This window comes from Triticum aestivum, chromosome 7D (assembly GCF_018294505.1).
Source record: "Triticum aestivum cultivar Chinese Spring chromosome 7D, IWGSC CS RefSeq v2.1, whole genome shotgun sequence".
NCBI lineage: Eukaryota > Viridiplantae > Streptophyta > Magnoliopsida > Poales > Poaceae > Triticum > Triticum aestivum.
The window spans coordinates 193,574,320-193,596,528 of record NC_057814.1 but is presented as its reverse complement, the minus strand read 5'-3'; the positions used below and the strand labels follow the sequence as shown (position 1 = coordinate 193,596,528).

General features: G+C 46.7%; 1 pseudogene; it reads left to right on the top strand.

Annotated features, from left to right (window-relative positions):
• The window catches only part of LOC123171030 (protein decapping 5-like), a 126,132-nt pseudogene that overhangs the window by 27,230 nt on the left and 76,693 nt on the right, over nt 1–22,209 (top strand).

Sequence of the window (22,209 nt, the reverse complement as noted above, 5' to 3'; positions counted from 1 at the left end):
GCGAACAGCCCGCCGGGGGACCCCAAAGGCACGACCGACGCCGTCAAGGTGGAAATGGAGGTGACAAGCAGCAAGGATCCCGGCGACGTCGACGTGCAGGAGCTGACCTTCTTGACAGTTCTTCCCAAGCTGCTGACCGGGGCTAAGCTTGTGTCCCTCCACATTCAGATTGACAAGCTCACGTCCTAAATGTTTCTACAGTGCCTTCTGTTTATCTTAGTAATATGCTAATATAGGGATTACCTTGGTCTACTTTAGCTTAAGAAATGGTGGGTCTTGGTGGCGATGCAGCAATTACTTCGACATCAGATCAATAATTTCCAACAGTTGAACGGATATTTTGTGTCTATTGGATATAAAGTTCCTTTGGGTAAGAAGTACTACTTGTCATCAAAATGGATAAAAGGAGATGTATGTAGACGTATTTTAGTTCTAGATACGTCCCTTTTTATCCATTTTGATGAAAAGCACTCCCTCCGTTCCACAATACATGCCTTCCATTTGTCAAAATATAGATGTATCTAGACATGTTTTAGTATATAGGTACATCCATGATAGAGCCAATCAGATGGTTGAGAACACTACAATTCGTAGCTACACATGCGTGTGTGACTCCCAGATGCAGAGGCCAGGGGTCATCATCCTCCTTTTCGAGAAAAAACAGACGCGTGTGTGAGAGCTCGCCACGCGGCTATTCCTGTCGAACGCCCCATTAACCGTAAGATATGTATACGACGGTGCCAGTTATTGCACGTACACAGCAGCACTCCCTCCTTTCCGGTTTATAGGGCTTAATTAAAAAATATCACCAACCAACGTGGTGAGTGGTGGAATATTTTTTGTAGTTTGCAAAAGCACCTAATTAATGCTCTTGTTTTTCTCAAAAAATTATGTTTATCAATGCATTAATTGCAATGCATGCATGCATAAAGTACATGCATTGGTCAATTTTCTCTTAATACTTGCATGCAATGATTTAATGCACCTTGGAATCTGAACATGTGTTGGGGAACAACCAAATTGAGCCTTATAAAATGGAAAAACTAAAATTTTGAGATAAGCTCTATAAAACCGAAAAGGAGGGAGTAGAAAAAGAAGTACTCCATCCGGGAATAGTGCCACACTTCGAAACTAGAATCGTCAATAAATTTTGAGCTTGCGTCTCGTCACATTCCAAATTACTCCATGCTATACTGAATTGCAAACCTATTCACACCGATCACAGCCTAAACGGTTTCCCACTTAGGAGCGTATTAGTACCACGCTTTCAATCTGGTAGCTTTTAGTCCTTCGTGTTAGGCTGGAGTTGTGCTGAACTTCTTGTGAATTTTGGTGGTTTTCAGTAATGAAAATCAGAAGGGGCAAGCCCTTCTTTGATCAAATTTTTTTTAATCATCCTTATATATTCATCAGTCTTGCTATAAGTCACAGTAGATGCTATATAGGTCCATCGGATCTTACATCAAGATCCGTGCTTTCAGATTTTCTTTTTTCTCTCTTAAATCTCAGTCGAGTGAGACATAGCCACACCATTAAACATAGGCTCGGGCGCCATTAATGGAGACCTTGGGAGATAGGTGGACGGCAGATGGAGGTCAAAGGGTTCTCCTCCCGATAAGCATGCGCAGGGGTCTGATCGCACGCCTCTCGTACTCAAATAGCTACCCTGCACGACGCCTCCTAGCTAATAAAAAATGGGGACGCGTGGCGGCACGTAAATGGTACTAGTAAGTAGAACGCCCACAGTTTCAATAATACTTGTGTTTCCGATTGTAACGTGACAACACTTGTTCCAAAATGACTATTGATTATTAATGTGTGCGCCTTCGCAAATCGGACTGCAAATTTACCACAGCATGTTGGTGCCATGTCATGGCACCAAGCCAAGTTTCATTATTTTCATGTGTGTTTTGGATTTACAGGAATTAAAAAACTAAGTTTCTCAATGTTTCCAACCCAGCCACGACGCCCAGAATTTTGAATTTCATTCCCATTTCTTGCATGGAACCTAGAAATTTATCCGAGGACACACATGTGATTTTTCAACCAACTTTGGTGCACTGGAACATGTGCTTGTATTTCAAATTTGAATTATGCACACAAAGGTGACACGTTCCCTCCCAGAACCACGAGCCTTCTTGAGAGAAGCTCCGATTTGCAAGAAGCTTATACCAAAATTTGTTCCTATTCAGACAATTTTTTTACCACGGCATGGTACTACCATGACATGACACCATGCCAAGTTTCATGATTTTAAAACCAAGTTTCTCAATGTTCTCGACCGAGCCACGATGCCCAGATGTTTGAATTTTATTCTCATTTTTTGCATGGGACCTACTCCCTCCTTCCATCTATATAGGGCCTAATGTGTTTTTCAAGACAACCTTTGACTATTGACAAGATTAATAGCACATGAGATGTATACTATGAAAATTATATTATTGGAAGCTCCTTTGACATACAAATTTGAAGGTATGCTTTGTGTAAGTTGCATGTCATATATTATTGCTCTAACATTTGGTCAAAATTAGCCCCGAAAAACGCATTAGGACCTATATAGATGGAAGGAGGGAGTAGAAATTCACCCGAGGACACAAATGTGATTTTTCAACCAACTTTGGTGCACGGGAGCATGTGCTTGTAGTTCAAATTTGAATTATGCACATTAAATGACCAAAAACTCAATTAATGTGTAAATAAGGCCAAACGAAGCCGGGATAATTCCAAAATTTAACAGGGCACTCATGTAGTTCTATGTTGCCTTTGTAAATAACTCAAGGGGGACAACGTATATTGTTTCACACTCAAAGGTGGCACGTTCCATCTCAGAACCACAAGCCTTCTTGAGAGAAGGTTCGGTTTGCAAGAAGCTTATACCAAAATCTGTTCCTATTCGGCCAATTTTTTTACCACAACATGGTAGTACTATGACATGACATCCATGCCAAGTTTCATGATTTTCAGACGTGTTTTGGATTTACAAGAATTTTAAAACCAAGTTTCTCAATGTTCTCGGCCGAGCCACGATGCCCAGATGTTTTAACTTTATTCTCATTTCTTGCATGGGACCTAGAAATTCACCCGAGGACATAAATTTGATTTTTCAACCAACTTTGGTGCACGAGAGCATGTGCTTGTAGTTCAAATTTGACTTATGCACATTAAATGACCATAAACTCAATTAATGTATAAAAAACGACAAACGAACCCAGAATAATTCCAACATTTAACAGGGCACTAATGTAGTTCTATGTTGCCTTTGTTAAGAAACTCAAGGGGGGGGTAGCGTATATCGTTTCACACTCAAAGGTGGCAGGTTCCCTCTTAGAACCACGAGCTTCCAAATCGGCCCAATTTTTTACCACAACATGTTAGTGCCATGACATGCCACCATGCCAAGTTTCATGATTTCCAGGCGAGTTTTGGATTTACATGAATTTAAAATCAAAGTTTCTCGATGTTCTCGGCCGAGTCATGACGCCCAGATGTTTGAATTTCATTCTCATTTCTTCCATGGGACCTAGAAATTTAACCAAGGACACACATGTGATTTTTCAACCCACTTTGGTGCACCGGAGCATGTGCATGCAATTCATATTTATATTATGCACATTAAAAGTCCAGAAACTCAATTAATGTATAAAAAAGCCAAATGAACCCGAAATAATTCCAAAATTTAACAGGGCACTCATATAGTTCTATGTTGCCTCTATAAATAAAATCAGGGGGGAGGCAACGTATATCGTTTCGCACATAAAGGTGACACGTTCCCTCTCGGAACCACGAGGCTTGTTGAGAGAATCTCCGGTTTTGCAAGAGGCTTATACCAAAACTTGTCCCAATTCAGCCAAAAATTATACGTATGAAAACAGGGTTTTGATTATCCCAAACATCTCGCTACCTAGACCAATAATGTACTATGATTTGAATTCAACATAAAATGGATACAAATATTCGAATTGAAGAGCGTATGGTACATGTAGTTCATAGTGAAATATGATTACTGCTATATGTATGTTTTTTGTTATCAAGATAATATTTAAATTATTGTATAACTTGACAACAATCGTATTCAAATAAGGAAAATTGATTCAAATTTAGTCCATATGGTAGACGACAATATATATGTTCACATGGTGGAGTAAAATGTTCATATATGATGGAAGATCAAAATGTACGACTACATCAATTATAAACCGCAAGGTCACCTAATGATATATTCGAATTCAACATAACGTGGATTCAAAAATTGAAATTCGAGATCATGGCATCTGTAATCATATAAAAAGGGACATTACTCTTTCTTTGGTGGGAATTGATTTGTTTTTTGTTGTTGTTGAGGGAAGTGCGAATCGATTTGGTACTGTGCAGGGTAATCTTGTTCTCCCGATTTTTTTTTACATTTTTCTTGTAGTTTTTTCAATGGCATCTATAGCAATATAGTAAAAGGGGACATGACTCTCTTGTGTCTTGTATGAATTTTTTTTACACGTTAAGTTTGTTCTGCCGAACAAGGAATCCGCACCTTGTTATCCCGAAATTTTCATGCTCGAGTATCTTTTGTCTCACCTGCTTTGAAACTCCCGTTTCTTCAACCCGCGCCGCGCCTTGTTATCCCAAAATTTGGACGCGCGCGATAACTCCCTCCTCATCCAAAATCGCTCCCGCAGCCCAGACATGCGAAATCCCCCTTCTACCCCTCAGCCGGAAATGAAGCTCCACGTCGCGGTGTCAAAACCGGTGGGGGTACACTTACCCTACATTTCAGACAAGCGCGTCCCTAAGCTTGGCTCCCCCTCCCCCTTCCCCCCCCATTCGTACACCGAGGCCGCCAAAACCCGCGAAACCCCATGCTCCTCCGTCGGCCTCCCGACCGCCGCCCAGCCGGAGACTCTTCCCCGACTACGTCATCCACCGCAACAGCTCGCCGTCCCTCATCCACCGCACCGGATGAGGATCCGTTGTCGATCTCATCGTCCCGCCGGATCAGCCGCCCTGTCCTCCACCTCCAAGGAGCTTCCCCGACGTTTGCCTCGTCTATCGCGCCACCTCAATCCCCACAGCGCCGTCTTGACCTGCCCCACCGGAACCGCAGCACCCTCACCAATTCCTCCGATGAAGCCGAGGCCAACTCGGCTCCACCAAGGAGGTTCTGCACTCACCGCTGCATTTTATCTTTTGTTCGATCTCACGGGGCTGCCGATGCTCGATACCGAGCAGACATGGCGTGTCTCCATTGACGGCGCCGTTGCCGGCCACATCATCCACGGCATCTCTCCCCCATGTCGTTGCTTCCTCGGCGGCGACTTCCACAACGACACTAGCTGCAGCTGCTCCGGCTCTCGCTCGCGCTGCGGCTCTGTTCTTGCTGTCGGTCACGCTGCTGCACTGCTCCTGCTTTCGTTCATGCTGCTGCTCTGCTCTTGCTCTCGCTTGCGCTGCTGCTGCTGCTGCACGACCTCCGGCAGCTACAGGAGTTGCTGCTTTAGCACTCGCTCGCGGTGCTACTGCACGACTTGCTCTCTCCTAGTGCGTTCCCTGCTCGAGCGTCTGCTGATTTAGATCACTGCTTCTCTGCTACTAGTGCTCGAACGCCCTAAACATCTATTGCAATGCTCTGTTACTAGTTCAATCAGTTTCGACAGTAAAATTCAGTTTCGACTGTGAAGTTCATTTTCTTCAGTTAAGTTCAGAGTGAACAGTACTTATAGCATCTGTCGGAGCGGCCATGGCGCGGCTGATGCGTTTTACATCTAGCACTTTTTGGTGATGTATTTTACATCATCTATTGCAGATGATATTAGGGTCCCACTTCAGATTAACGTTGTCTGTCTTGTCAGGCTTCAGCCTCATCGCCGTACACCTTAGCGGAGCTGCTCCAACGACAGAACCGTCCATCACAGCGGAGCAGTACCCTCGGCGCTGTTTCCAGAGGCCTCGGATCTTCTTCCCCGCCTCTGACAGTCACACCAGCATCATCAGCATCCTCCACATCCAACCCAATGATGCTGAGGTCCACAAGGCTATGCCAAAGAGGTTGTACACTCGTCGCATCAGTTTATTTCTCCATTCCTCTGTTCTTCCAATTCATGTGAGCCAAACACCCAGGTTGACTGAAATCCTATGTTTCCAAATGCTCTGTTTTGCACGTGCATTCCTATCCTATTCCTGTGTTTTTCCTGTCCCTGCGTTTATAGAATCCTCCAATTCTAAGGAGCCCTTACAGACTTACTTCATTTTCAGATAGGCGTCAAAGAAAACTCTGTGTGTTATGTCCTGCTCCTGCAGTGTCATCATCCACCCCACCTGAGCTGCACCATCGACAGAAGCGTTCACTGCAGCAGAGATCCCCCTGCAGACTTCCTTTCGCCGCCTCAGATCATCTTCCCCGTTGCCGGCAGCCACGCCAACTGCATTACCATCATCGACTAAGAAGAGAGGTCGCAGTCTTTCGTGTTTGCTTACGTTGTACATCGGTTATTATTACCTGCTACTTTATCGTTCAATCTTGAGTTTTGAATTGCCCATGGGTCTCATATCGAGCCAGCAATGAATAGTATCTGTCTACTATCTGGTTCATCTGGGGTCTTCTATGTGGTTCATGTTGGGTGGGCAACAAACAATAGATGATCCATTGTCTATCTTTTTAAACTGAAGCTATAATCTACCTGCTATCATTAGTTTTGGATCCATCCACTCGTTTGCTACCATCAGTCTTGATTTTTCCATGCACCCCTTAGGCCTTACAAAATCTAACTATTTTTTTATTATGCATGTTAGATATTGTACACAATCGTACTGAACATGTAGAGAAAAAGAGAAGACCATTGCGTGCGAATATAATGTCATGCAGACGCCGCTCCATGGTGGGCGAAGTGGGCCCCCCTCCTGCATTTCCAGATTGTATTCCAGAGGAAGATAACTATTCAGATGGAGATTCAGAAGGAGCCGACCATGCTTGTTTACCACCTGAGGTGTTTACTCTAACCTGGCATGCTGATGTTGGTCATATCATGCATATGGCGCCTTGCATTGCTTACATTATACATCTTATATGTCATCAGCTTAGTTTAGATTTGCTTTGTGTGAATTCCACCTGTTTGGTTTCTATATCATACTCCCACAATTCCTAAATATTTGTCTTTTTAGAGATTTCAACAAGTGACTACATACGGAACAAAATGAGTGAATCTACACTCTAAAATATGTCTATATACATCCGTATGTGGTAGTCCATTTGAAATCTCTAAAAAGACAAATATTTAGGAACGGAGGGAGTATATGGGAATTATGCAATGTCATCTTCTTTAGCCAGGCATCATATACGTGAATCATGCAATGCCATCCTGTTTAGCCAGTCATCATATATGTGAATTGTATTGTGCCATATTTTTTTCCATAATGTATTCCATTTGTCAACAATGTTTATACATTCATCTACTCTTCCTATGCATCAGCCATTTGAGTCGGTCATGGGAAAATCTGGAGTGAAAACAAGGTCTTCTGAGCAGTCGGTGCTACCTGTCGATGCAGATTTCTTGCTGGTTACAGATAGCTCCTTAGAGGAGGATTCAGAGAGAAATGACTAGTCGTATCCCCCCCCGAGGTGCATGCTCTAACTTGGCTGGGTAATATTGCTCATATCATGCATATGGTGTCTTGCATTGCCATGCCATCTGCTTAGATTAGACATGCTTTGTGTGAATGCCTCCTGTTTGCTTTCTATATCAGATATGTGAATTATGCAATGCCATGTTTTTCAGCCAGTTATCATATATGTGAATTATGCACCGCCATGGAGCCAGGCATGATATATGTGAATTATCTCATGCCATCTTTTTTTTCATTACGTATTCCATTTGTCAACAATCTGTGTATATTGAACAACTCTTCATCTGTATCAGCCATTTGAGCCGGTTATGGAAAAATCTGGAGTGAAAACAAGGTCTTTAGAGCAGGCAATGGTACCTGTTGATGCATATATCTCGATGGTTATAGGGAGCTCCTCAGAGGAGGATTCAGAGACAGATGACCAGTCCTATATCCCACCTGAGGTGTATGCTCTAAGTTGCAATGTTTATATTTCTCATATGATGCATATGGTGGCTTGCATTGCTTAGTTTAGACATCATATGCACAATATTGAATTCTATCTGCTGAGTTTCGAGATCATACATGCGAGTGCCAGCTGCTTAGTATATGAATCAATTATGTCAATTATATCATGCCATCCTGTATACTTAGACAACATGTATGTGAATTATTTCATCCCAACCTATTTTAGAAAGACATCATATAGTTTTGTCATGTCATCCTGTTTAGGTACTCATCATATGTTGAATTATGCCATTATATCCATTTAAGTTATCCATCATATATCTGAAACTGTGTCATGCTATCCTGTTTAGTTAGGCATCATATATGTGAAATTGTGTCATGCTGTCCTGTTTGGTTAGACAACATATATGTGAATTACCACATCTGTCTATCATACAATGTCTGTACGTTCAATTTCTTTTCTTGTTTATCAGCCATTTGAATTGGAGGGGGTGATGGCAGTATCTAAGGGAGCAAAAACCTGTTCTTCACAAAAGACAGTGCTACCCGTCGATGCAGATAGAACCATGGTTGTACTGACCCACAAACTAGCCCCACCACACATAATCGAGGCTCTTCCAGATTGCACACTTACACCGTTGGGCAGAGAACCAGCTACAACCCATTAACCGCAACCCCAGCGGATAGTAACCCACTTATAGTTGACAAAGCACCATGTCCACCACAGAGTACCCCCACACGAGCAGTTTGTAAAGCTACTACAGTGCCCAAAGCACGAAGACCACCAGAGCTAACCCAAACTCCATGTTTAAAGCAGAAGAGCAACTTTTCTCAGGTCAGATTCCGTAGCTATGGTCCATACTCCTTTGCTGTTGCAACACTGTATTTACTCATACCAACTACTTTCGAATTTGAAGGATCCAATTGAAACTCCAATGGCGCAACAGGTATGTTTTAAACCTATTTCTTTAACTGGATTGCTGTTCTAACTTCTTGCTCTATGTTGATTTCAGTTTAAGTTGTATAAACAGTTATGTTCTCATGTGATGCACATTACAAGTGCTACCAATGCTGTGTAGTTTCTCACACTTATATTCTGTCTATGCTGCTGTGTCTTAAAAATATATGAGTTGAACTGTGTCTCTATCTTGATTAGGGAACATAAACTAGAATGATATGGACAATACAGTGACCATAGTACATAGATATATGTTTGTTTCATGCTGTTATCCTATCCACCTTACTACTGAGCCGGTTTACCAAAATAAGTTTCGTATACTACAAGCTAAACCTGTGATATGTCTGCTTGTTTCTCTTGTAGTATGCAAACAGAATATTGGAGAAGAGCACCACACTATTCAATGGTAGAGAAAGTAATGCAAATAAGGTTCAAGATAGTGAGACAACCCTGTTGGTCTCCAAGAAAGGTGATAAAAACGATCTTGTAGACAGTGAGAAAACCCCACGGTCCTGCGTTGATGTAGTGTTCGAGTTACTGGCCTGTACCGCTGGCACAAGCTCTTCGAACTCGCTGCCTGAATCACTTCGGCTTCTTCAGTCTCAGCTACAAGCTGAAAGGCATCAGTCAGCTGTGCTGCGGCAAGAAGCCGAAGGACTGAGGAAGTCCCTGCAGAATTCAGATGCGTACTTTCTTGTGCAACAGCAAGCACTGGAGGATTTAAGCGCCAAACAAGAGAAAGTTAATAAGCTTGCTAAGCATCTTGCCAGCATTATGGGTACCCAGGATATTGTTTCTTGAACTCTTCTGAAGTGGTTTCAGTTCTGGACTTGTTTTGCTGCGGCGTTTATATGCTGCTTTGTTCCCTATATTTGCACTGGTGGCGAACTTTGATGCCCAGTGGATGTAATATGTGTAATAGCCGTGATAGCCTAGCATAAGTTGCTTGCTTATTTATTTCCTTGTTGTCTTGTTTATTTGTTTGCTTGTAGTCAGTGCAGTTCTTTTTCCGCGGTTTGCTAGTGGCTGCAATAACCTATTTTTTAAAACTAGGCCACAATAACCATGGGCTAATATTTACTGTAGTGACACTGGGCCTCCTACGGGCCGTAGAAACAGTGGGCCTTCTACGGGCCACAGAAACAGTAGGCCTTCTACGGGCCGTATCATCAATGGGCCTTATACGGGCCGTATGATCGATTGGCCAAACATGGGCCAATAACAGGCCGCATTATGGCCGTAAACGGGCTAGAGTTGGAATCGTCCGTTCATGGGCCGACCATAATGGGCCATCATTAATAGGCCGTATTTGATGACGCTATGAAAATGGCCCAACGTATTAACGGACCACAACCGGGCCGACTGTAACCACGGGCTGAATTTGGCCCACAAGCAGAAAATGACAGTAACGGGCCGTAAGTAAACGAATGCTGGAAATGAGCCCAAGAATAAATGAGCTCTGAGAAGGCCGAAAGATAACATGGGCTGGAAACGGCCCAACGGAATAATGGGCCGTTAATGGGTATAAAGTGATACACTGTTCATTACGGGCCAATTTCACCACGGGCCGTTAATGGGTGTAAAGTGATACAATGTTCATTACGGGCCAGTTCCACCACGGGCCGTTAATAGGCCAAGAGTTACATAGGGCCTCATATGGGCCGAAAGACGTCATGGGCCATACATGGGCCAGAAGTGAAAATGGGCTGGAATCATATTGGATGGCCCAGATGACGCTATTGGGCCTAATTCGGATAGGGCATAATGGGCCTTGGGTTAGCGGGCTGTAAATGGGCTATATGCGAACAGGCCGTTAACAGACTTTCCATGGGCCGGCCCGCCACCTTATGACCAAGTCAAATGGGCCGGCCTTTTCACAGGAATGGGCGTCTGTTGGGCCGTGCCCCGTGTCGATGTATCATAGGCGCCTTCCGTCCAATGAGTGGATGACATCTGTCCCAACGATGTCCCGACACGTGTTTCCTCCAGCCAATGATGATTTTACACGTGGAAAATCCCCATTGGTCGGGGCTGTTAACGGGTTATCGGATCCAAAACCCGACCCAATAGCTTAACGGCGTTCCGTTACGGTGGATGCCACGTGTCGATCACCCTTGACGAAAGCACTTATGTGACGCGCGATTTATCGTCATGGAAGTGGAAACTTCCGTGATGATAATTTTGGCAATGTCATGGAACACTTCTACAACAGCACAGGTATGACTATCTTGATTCTGTCATAAATTTGTCATGGATGTACATGCATGACAGAAAACGCGACCTACTGTGACAAACACGTATCATCACGGAAGTGTATTTTTTTGTAGTGCCAGCTTGCTGCGCTCCTCCTCCTTAGCGAGCAGCGCAGTGTTGGCTTCGCCCAGCTGCTGCTGCAAGGTGGCGTTGGCCTCTACGGAAGAAAAGAAGAAGGGAAAGCATCAGCTGCCGACAGAGAAGAGGCATAGTCGCCGGGGAGATCCGGCCGGACTGCTCAGCAGTCGGCCCGAATCTCGGGGACTACAGCCCGCGGGTGCGCCAGCGCGCCCCCGCGGAGAAAGGAGTCATCAAAATCAACAGAAAGAAGAACAGTCGCCGGGGAGATCCGGCCCGACTGCTCAGCAGTCGGCCCGAATCTCGGGGACTACAGCCCGCGGGTGCGCCAGCGCGCCCCTATAGGAAAAGGAAGAAGACTCACTTCGGCTCTCCGACAAGTCAGGAGTGCGTTGATCCAGCTCCTGGACCTTGGAGTTGAAGGCGGCAGCAAGAAGGTTATGATAATCCTGCAGCAAGGATATCAACACTTAGAGCCTGCTAATTAAAGTTCCGAGCCGCCTGCTCAACAGCCGGCCCAGAACTCGGGGACTACACCCAGTGGGTGCGCTGACGCGCCCCCACGAAGCAGTACAAGAGTTAAAAACGAAGAAGCAAGAAGCATACCCGGATGGCCTCTCGCGATGCCAGATACGCCTTGTTGCAGTTCTTGATGGCGTCGGCTTCAGCGCGGAGTTTGGTTTGAACATCCAACATCGCCTTGTTTAGAGGGCCCGTCCCGCCAACCCGCACCCACCCAGTGGGCGCGGCGCTGGTCGCCTCGGTGTCCGGGATCGAGGAGCTCGTGGCGCCAGTCTCCAGCGGGTGTGGCGCCGAAGCCGCCTTTGCAAGTCGGCGACGCATCGGTGTGCTGACCTCAAGAATCAGGCCCATCGCCACCTCGTTTTCAGTTGGCGGCACCGGCGGGTCCGTCGGCTGCTCGCCTTGCGCGCTCCCGGACGGCGGCGGTGGAGGCACAATCACGTCCAGCATAGCAACGTCGCCGCCGTCCCTCTCCATGACTGGCTGCTCGTCTTCGGCCTCCCCAGTCTGCGCCACGAACTCCGGAGGTGGCGGCGCGGAGTTCAGGGGAGTGATGAAAATCGCCGACTGGCGGTGCGCGGATTCTTCAGCCTGCTTCTTCGCCACGTCGGCGGCCTCGGCCTCGGCCAGTTTCTCTAGGGCGGCGGCCTCCGCCTTCTCCAGGCGGGCGGCTTCCTGTTCCTCGCGCGCTTCCTGCGCGTTTCGCTCCCTCGCCTCCTGGAGGTCGGCGGCCGGATCGATCCGCCGAGTGGTGGTGGAGGTTTCCGCCGACCCCACGATGGAGGCGCCAGCCGATTTCTCGAGAGAGAGAGCGGAGCCCTAGATCAAAGGAAACAAAACAAAGAAACTCAGACAAGATCAACAAGGAAAAAATGAAGGTACGAGATAAAGGCGGTACTTACGCGGAAACCAGCTGTGGCTTCTTCACCTCCTTGCGGAAGCAGATGGCCTTTGCGTCCGCCTCGTCCCCCTTGGTCGCTGTGGCAGAGCCCTTGGGCTTCTTCGGCCGACTGCCGAATAAGCTCGGCGCGGCCCTGCGCTTCTTCACGCTGCCTTGGGCATCTGGCGCGGCAGACGAGCTCGCGCCCGGCCGACCGGCTCCTGGCTGGTGGTGCGGGGCGACTTCCCCCGCGTCGTCATCAGGCCAGTCCTCGAGGCTGGCTCCGAGCCTCGAGCCGCCTGCTTTGCCGCCTCCTCCCTTGGCGTCGTCCTCCAAGGCCGCCGCCCCCAAGTCGGGGTCGTCGACGTCGCTCTCTGCTCGGTCGGGGAGGAATTGACGCTCCGGCCCCGCGGCGCCGGCTGCTGGCTGGAGGAAGGGGCTCTGTTCAAAAGCCGATTGGTCAGGCTGGACAGGAGGAACTCGGCAACAAAGAGACAGAGAAAAAAGACAGATGACTTACCATAGGTGGGGAGTTGGCGCGTGAATACGCTCCTTGCCAAACCGCCACTCCTCCATGAGCTCGCAGTTCGCAAGATAGTTCACCATGAGAGCTACCTCTGTGTGAGGCATCTCCTTGGTGCACAGCCGACTCGGGTCCCGATGTCCGCTCATCTGGAAGATCATGTGAGGGCGGCTCTGGAGCGGGAGCACTCGGCGCGCCACGAAGGCGGATAGCAAGTCGGGCCCGGTCAGGCCCTCCGACTGTGTCAGCACTCGGAGCCACGTGATGGCGGCGGCTCGAGAGGGCGACAGCGTCCTGGCCCAGTACGACCAGTTGGGCCGCCTCCCAACCGGCGGGCCGGCTTCGTAAGCCGGCAAGTTGACCCAGTCGCCCTCTGCGAAGACGCTCTTCACGTAGAAGTACGACAGCTGCCACATCTTCACCGACTTAATCAGCGGGATGGGGGGGAATGGATTTTCGGCCGCCGGCCTCCGCACCGTGATGAACACGCCGCATTGAGCCGGCACGCCCGCAACAAGGGTGCCGAGCTTGATGTAGAAGAACCCCCCCCCAGAGCTCGATGGTGGGGAGGACGCCGAGGAGGGCTTTGCACAAGGTGACGAAGGCGGACAGCAGCACACCCGTGTTCGGAGTGAGGTGGTGCGGCTGGAGACCGTAGAACTCGAGGAAGGACTTGAAGAAGCTGCTCGCCGGCAGGCCGAGGCCGCACAGGCAATGCGAGCAGAAGACGACCCGCTCGCCCTCCTCCGGCGCCGGCGAGATCTCCCTCTTCACGTAATCTTTGCCGAGCAACCGCCGCGTCTGGCGGAGGAAATCGATGTGGTCGTCGTGAACTTCGGAGCCGTCCCATGCTCCGAAACGCGCCATGGGGGGCGTGGGATTGGAGGATGAGCTCATCGGAGACGACCACCGCAGCGCTCAGCATGGCTTGGTGGTGCTACGGCAAGAGGAGGAAGGAATGGGAAGGAGGGACGCGCGCGCTCCGCCGCTCCCCCTCCTCCCCCTACTTATAGGCCTACGGGCTGCGAAGCCGAGGGGGGCGATCGTGGGATTTACTGCGCCCACGACCCCACGCCCCCACGTTTATCGAGCGAGTTACTGCGCGCAGTAACTCCGCGGGAAACTCAACCGCCCACCTCGGCCGCAGCGGATCTGCTCGCGTGCCGAGGCGTGGTAGTGGCGGGCCCCGCGAGCAGGCGCGTCCCATTGCGGTGTGGGTTGGCAGACTGGCCTGGCCGCTCGACGCCACATGACATGCCCACGACGGGCGGCGGCCTGGAGGCTTAGCTAGCACGCCACTTGGTTCCCGCCGACGCATTCGAAGTTTGGATAAGTCAGACTGGACAAGGCCGACTCCCACCAGTCAGCCCGACAGAAGTCGGACGAAGCTCCACCTTAAGCACTCGGAGAAGGAAACTGCTGAGGCTCCTCGGCTGCTCAGCCGCGGCACCTCACCAGCTTCGGGGACTACTGTCGGAGTAATGGGCCATGGGTAGGCTAACCCGAGACCCAGAACCTTTCAGGACATCGGGGCAGGCTGCGCCCCTCAAGGCACCAAGACGAAGTGCCGCCTTCTGGTGGCCGGCTGAAGGAATAGCCGGCTGCCCATAAACGGCGAGTTCCAGAAGCCGGCATCAAGACAAGCCGACTCCTAGTGGGCGGCTTCCAGAGAAGCCGGCCCCTAGCAGTCGGCCCGAGGCGTCAACAACGCTTGCGCCCCCATCAAGGAAGACAAGACAGAGAGTGGCTACAGTACATCCCGTCCCTCCCAAATCCCGGGATGGGCGTGGCCACAGTGCATCGTACCGGCGGAGATCTCCGCCCGGCGTGGCACTATTGCCACCCCACCCCTGACGTCACCACAAGCAGGTGGAGCCCTGCTCCCATGATGGCCTGTCGGTACGGCCCAACGTCGACGGGCCTCGCAGATCAGCGAGAGTACGGAAGACGGCTAGAGCCCCACCAGTCGGACCCGAGGGAGGTCGGCCTCCAGCAGTCGGCCCGCCCCTTCCTCGGGCCCCACGCGCCATTAACCAGACGAGACACAGAGTGGCTACAGTAATCGCCCGCCAGGCGGCGGAGCTATAGCCATGCTCCCCTGACCGTGCCTGCGTCATCAGCATCACAACAACAGTGATCAGCAGTCGACAAGACCCATGAGCGGCGGGGGCGGCCTGTCGGCCCTGTACCAGACCAGTCGGCGGGGGCCACCAGGCGGCGGGCCCCAGCAGACGGCGGAGAAGCCGACAGCCGGGTCCTACACCCGGCTGGATTACCATTGTACCCCTGGGGGTAGGCTTATATAAACCCCCCAGGGCACCCATGCAAAGGGTTCCCAACCTGTTAGAACTAGACCAACCCATAGAAAAAGGAGAGAGCTAGCCTTGCCTTCTCCTACCTCTAGCAAACAGCTCGAGGAGCACGATTGTACCACTTGTGCCTTAGTGATCATGCGGAGACCCCGCAGAGCAGGACTAGGGGTGTTGTCTCCTAGGAGAGCCCCGAACCTGGGTAAAGTGCGCCGGCGTTCGTGTCTACACCTTATCCCGCTTCCAGGCACCGGCGACGTTCTACTCGCTCCCACCATGATAAGCCATCCATTGGCATATGTCACACCCAACCTCCGACACCCGGCAGGCTTGCTGGGTCCGCCAAAGGAGATTCTCCCCGCCAAGGCACCACCGCTCCACCGTACCACCACACAAATCAGTTATCAGTGCGGTGTCAAGCCTCCAAGTGATTAAGTGGATGTCACTAAGCACGTGGAAGCCATTTGGAAGACAGATTACCTTCATATGACACCCGTCCAGAGGCATGTCAAGCAGATAAGCAGAAGGTGGTTAAGCGGCACCACAGGCTTGTCGGGCTTCACCCTCAGCATGACACCTAGCAGTGCATTTAATGCACTTTGTCCTAACTGCCAGAGTTAGGTATCATAGCACTGTTAGCTATCTAATCACTAGATAAAAACTGTTTTGCCACTGTGGTCACTCCTTAAGATATAAAAGGAGGTCCATGGCAACATAGCAAAGGATTCGGACCCTTGCATACTTGTACACGCGTAGCCGCTCTCCCTGAGGCCACCTTGCCGGGCTCGAGCGCTGTGCGTTCTTTGGGTTCTTCCATCAAATCCACCAAAGCTGGAGTAGGGTTTTACACCTCATGGCGGACCGAACCTGGGTAAAAACCACCAGTGTCACCACCGTCGTGTTATTTCATGGCCTCCGCTCTTTGTACAACGTGATCATTCCCCTTGCCAAACCACAAAGGGGCCCGTGGCCCCATAGGTGATCGTGTCTCACCACGACACTAGGTTAGGTACATAATAGGAGCTAACTATATTTGATCTACGCAGAAGTGGGATCCATTAGGAAATGGATGCTGCAAGAAATTTTGATGTCTGAACAATATTTTGTGCATACATCAATAAGAGATTGGAATCTGGAAGTCACCAAGTTTAAGTAATTCTTCTCATGTGGCACATTCACATTTTCTACTGGACTATTCTATGTTGTACTACATTGCAGTTCATTCGTTTGGAAGTGAAGGTCGTAAGAAGGATGGCCAACAGATTAATGCTAGTGATAAGATATATGAATACATATTCTTTCAAGGAAGTGATATAAAGGTAATGATGATTGATGGAAATCAGATACAGTATTACAATTTCTTGACATGTTTGCCGTTAGAATTGAAGTGGTAATCAAAATATGTACAATACTTGTATAGTTTGTAGCTATATCCGTAAGTTGTTTTTGACATTGCACATCTAATATTTTATGGCTTGACATGGTAAAATTTGGAAATTTCACCACATGCTTTCCTCAGACCACGTTCAAAAAGGTTTCTGCGAAATGTTGGAAAGCAACTTAATTATTTTGCAATCCCAAGTTTGGCACAACCAAAATGGGAAGTTGATTAGTTAGAGGTTTATGAATCTTAGCTGTGTGGTACTTGCTCTGTCCGGAATTAGTTGACGCTCAAACAGATGTATCTAGAACCAAAATACGTGTAGATACATCTGCTTTAGCTCCTCTTATGTACCTATCCTCTGTCTGGAATTAGTTGATGCTCCAACATATGTATCCAGCACTGAAATACATCTAGATACATCTGCTTGAGCGTCAACTATTTCCAGACGGAGGGAGTATTTTATTAAATTTGAGCATTGACGGAAAATTGCGGGATGATAGACGCTCATTAGCAAGCTTGCCAAGATTGGGATCCTAGCTGGTTCATTTTCATGCTGGCTGATTTGGGTCCATAGGATCATTGTTAGGGTACCTTGAAAACTGTCATTCTAGAGATTGTCAAATTTACACCATTATTCTATATGTTTTTACTTTATTTACATCCTACACGGGACCAGTTTTAGAATGCTCAAGACAAGATCATTGATACGCCCATTTTGCATCATGTTTCCTTGGTGTTATTTATAATGTTTTTATCCATAATAATGCTTTTTGGAGTAATTATAATGCCTTTTCCCTCATAATTTACAAGGAACACATCAAGAGGGAGAATTCTGGCAGCTGGAAATCTGGACTTGGAAAAGCTACGCCATGCCACCTATTCTGCACAACTCCAAATGAGCTGAAACTTTACGAAGAATTTTTATAAATTATTTGAGTAATAATGGAGCCAATAAACACCAGAGGGGGCCACCAGGCGGGCACAACCCACCCGGGCGCGCCCTGGTGGGTTGTGGCGTCCTCGGCCCACCTCCGGTGCCCATCTTTTGGTATATAAGTCATTTTGACCTAGAAAAAATAAGGAGGAGGCTTTCGGGACGAACCGTCGCCGTATCGAGGCGGAACTTGGGCAGGAGCAATTTTACCCTCCGGCGGAGCGATACTGTTGGGAGAACTTCCCTCCCGGAGGGGGAAAACATAGTCATCATCATCACCAACAACTCTCCCATCTTGGGGAGGGCAATCTCCATCAACATCTTCGCCAGCACCATCTCATCTCAAACCCTAGTTCATCTCTTGTATTCAATCTTGTTACCGGAACTATAGATTGTTGCTAGGGGGTGACTAGTAGTGTTGATTACATCTTGTAGTTGATTACTATATGGTTTATTTGGTGGAAGATTATATATTCAGATCCATTATGCATATTAATACCCCTCTAATCATGAGCATGTTTATTATTTGTGAGTAGTTACTTTCGTTCTTGAGGTCACGGAATAAATCAAACCAACATGATGAAAGTGACTAGATGAAATTCCCGTGTACCCTCAAGAACGCTTTGCTTATCATAAGAGACCGTTTTGGCTTGTCCTTTGCCTCAAAATGATTGGGCTACCTTTCTGCAATTTTGTTACTATTATCGTTACTTGCTCGTTACAAATTATCTTGCTACCAAACTGGTCTGCTACTTACAATTTCAGCACTTGCAGACATTACCTTACTGAAAACTACATGTCATTTCCTTCTGCTCCTCGTTGGGCTCGACACTCTTACTTATTGAAAAGAGCTACAATTGATCCCCTATACTTGTGGGTCATCAAGGCTATTTTTTGGCGCCGTTGTCGGGGAGTGAAGCGCCTTTGGTAAGTGGAATTCGGTAAGGAAACATTTATATAGTGTGCTGAAATTTATTGTCACTTGTTACTATGGAAAACAATCTTTTGAGGGGTTTGTTCGGGGTATCTTCACCTTGTCTGGAACCACAATTTGCTACCCCTCGACCTACTGCACCTACTGAAAATATTGAATATGAAATTCCTTCGGGTATGAGAGAACAACTACTAGCTAATCCTTATGTAGGGGATGGAACCGAACATCCTGATATGCACTTGATATATGTGGAATAAATTTGTGGATTGTTTAAGCTTGCAGGTTTACCCGGAGATGAGGTGATGAGAAAGGTTTTCCCTATATCTTTGCTGGGAAGAGCATTGGCATGGTATAGGCTATGCGATGATATTGGATCATGGAATTGGAATCATTTGAAATTGGAGTTCCACCAAAAAAATTATCCTATGCATCTAGTTCATCGTGATCGGAATTATATATATAATTTTTGGCCTCATGAAGGAGAAAGTATCGCTCTAGCTTGGGGAAGGATTAAGTCAATGTTGTATTCGTGCCCCAATCATGAGCTCTCAAGAGAAATTATTATTCAGAACTTTTATGCTCGGCTTTCTCGCAATGATCAAACCATGCTGGATACTTCTTGTGCTAGTTCCTTTATGAAGAAGACTATTGAATTCCGGTGGGATCTTTTGGAAACAATTAAATGCAACTCTAAAGATTGGGAACTCGGCGAAGGTAATGATTCAGGTATTAAGCTTAAGTATGATTGTGTTAAATATTTTATGGATACCGATGCTTTTCAAAAGTTTAGCACTAAATATGGACTTGACTCCGAGATAGTAGCCTCCTTTTGTGAATCATCTGCTACTCATGTTGAACTCCCTAAAAAGTGGTTTAAATATCACCCACCTATTAAAGAAGAAACTAAAAAATCAACACCAGTTAAGGAAGAAACTATACTTTATAATGTTGATCCAGTTGTTCCTACTGCTTATATTGAGAAACCTCCTTTTCCTGTTAGGATAAAGGAACATGCTAAAGTTTCAAATATGGTTAACAAAAGCTTTGTTAGAACACCTAAACCAGATGAACAAATTAGAGTTGAACCTAATATTTCTATGGTTAAATATCTCTTAGAAGAAGATGTGGATGGGCATGTTATCTACTTCTGTGCAGAAGCTGCTAGAATTGCCAAACCCAAAAAAAGGGATAAAGATAGACCAGTTGTTGGTCTGCCTGTCATTTCAGTTAAAATAGGAGACCACTGTTATCATGTTTTATGTGACATGGGTGCTAGTGTGAGTGCTATTCCTTACAAGTTATATCAAGAAATTAGGGAAGACATAGCACCTACAGAGTTAGAAGACATAGATGTTTCCATTAAACTTGCAAATAGAGACACCATATCACCTTGTGGGATTATTAGAGATGTTCAAGTCTTGTGCTGGAAAATAAAATACCCTACTGATTTTCTTGTTCTTGGTTCCCCACAAGATGACTTTTGTCCCATTATCTTTGGTAGACCTTTCTTGAACATAGTTAATGCTAAGATAGATTGCCAGAAACAAATTGTGGGTGTTATCTTTGGTGATGAGTCTCATGAGTTTAATTTTTCCAAGTTTAGTAGAAACCATCACGAAAAAGAATTGCCTAGTAAGGATGAATTAATTGGTCTTGCTTCTATTGTTGTGCCATGATGGAGAATTATGTTGAATGCGATTCCTCATGCAACAGTTATAATATAGGGTGACAGAGAACTAGCTCCAGTTCATTAATGTAATGTAGGCATGTATTCCGAAATATAGTCATACGTGCTTATGGAAAAGAACTTGCATGACATCTTTTGTCCTACCCTCCCATGGCAGCGGGGTCCTATTGGAAACTAAGGGATATTAAGGCCTCCTTTTAATAGAGTACCGGACCAAAGCATTAACATTTAGTGAATACATGAACTCCTCAAACTACGGTCAACACCGGGAGTGGTTCCGATTATTTTCACTTCGGGGTTACCAGATCATAACACATAGTAGTTGACTATTGACTTGCAAGATAGGATCGAGAACTCACATATATTCATGAAAACATAATAGGTTCAGATCTGAAATCATAGCACTCGGGCAGCATAGAAAAGTCATAGCAACATCAATCTCAGAACATAATGGATACTAGGGATCAAACCCTAACAAAACTAACTCGATTACATGGTAAATCTCATCCAACCCATCACCGTCCAGCAAGCCTACGATGGAATTACTCACGCACGGCGGTGAGCATCACGAAATTGGTGATGGAGGAAGGTTGATGATGACGACGGTGACGGATTCCCCTCTCCGGCGCCCCGAACGGACTCTAGATCAGCCCTCCCGAGAGAGATTAGGGCTTGGCGGTGGCTCCGTATCGTAAAATGCGATGACTCCTTCTCTCTGATTTTTTTTCTCCCTGAACGTGAATATATAGAGTTGGAGTTGAGGTCGGTGGAGCTCCAGGGGGCCCACTAGGCAGGGACGCGCCCAGGGGAGTAGGCATGCTCCACCCTCGTGGACAGGATATGGGCCCCTTGGTCTTGATTCTTTCGCCAGTATTTTTTATTTATTCCAAAAATATTCTCTGTGAAGTTTCAAGTCATTCCGAGAACTTTTATTTCTGCCCAAAAATAACACCATGGCAATTCTGTTGAAAACAGCGTCAGTCCGGGTTAGTTCCATTCAAATCATGCAAGTTAGAGTCCAAAACAAGGGCAAAAGTGTTTGGAAAAGTAGATACCATGGAGACGTATCAACTCGCCCAAGCTTAAACCTTTGCTTGTCCTCAAGCACTTCAGTTGATAAACTGAAAGTGATAAAGAGAAACTTTTACAAACTCTGTTTGCTCTTGTTGTTGTAAATATGTAAAGCCAGCATTCAAGTTTTCAGCAAAGATTATGAACTAACCATATTCACAATGACACTTAGGTCTGATATTTACTCATATCAATGGCATAATCAACTAGCGAGCAATAATAATAAATCTCGGATGACAACACTTTCTCAAAACAATCATAATATGATATAACAAGATGGTATCTCGCTAGCCATTTCTGTGACCGCAAAATATAAATGCAGAGCACCATTTGAAGATCAAGGATTGACTAAACATTGTAATTCATGGTAAAAGAGATCCAGCCATAGTCATACTCAATATAAACTAATAATAATGCATGCAAATGACAGTGGTGCTCTCCAGCTGGTGCTTTTTAATAAGAGGGTGATGACTCAGCATAAAAGTAAATAGATAGGCTCTTCGCAAAGGGAAGCAGGGATTTGTAGAGGTGCCAGAGCTCGATTTTGAAATAGAGATAAATAATATTTTGAGCGGCATACTTTCATTTTCAACATAACAACCGAGATATCTCGATATC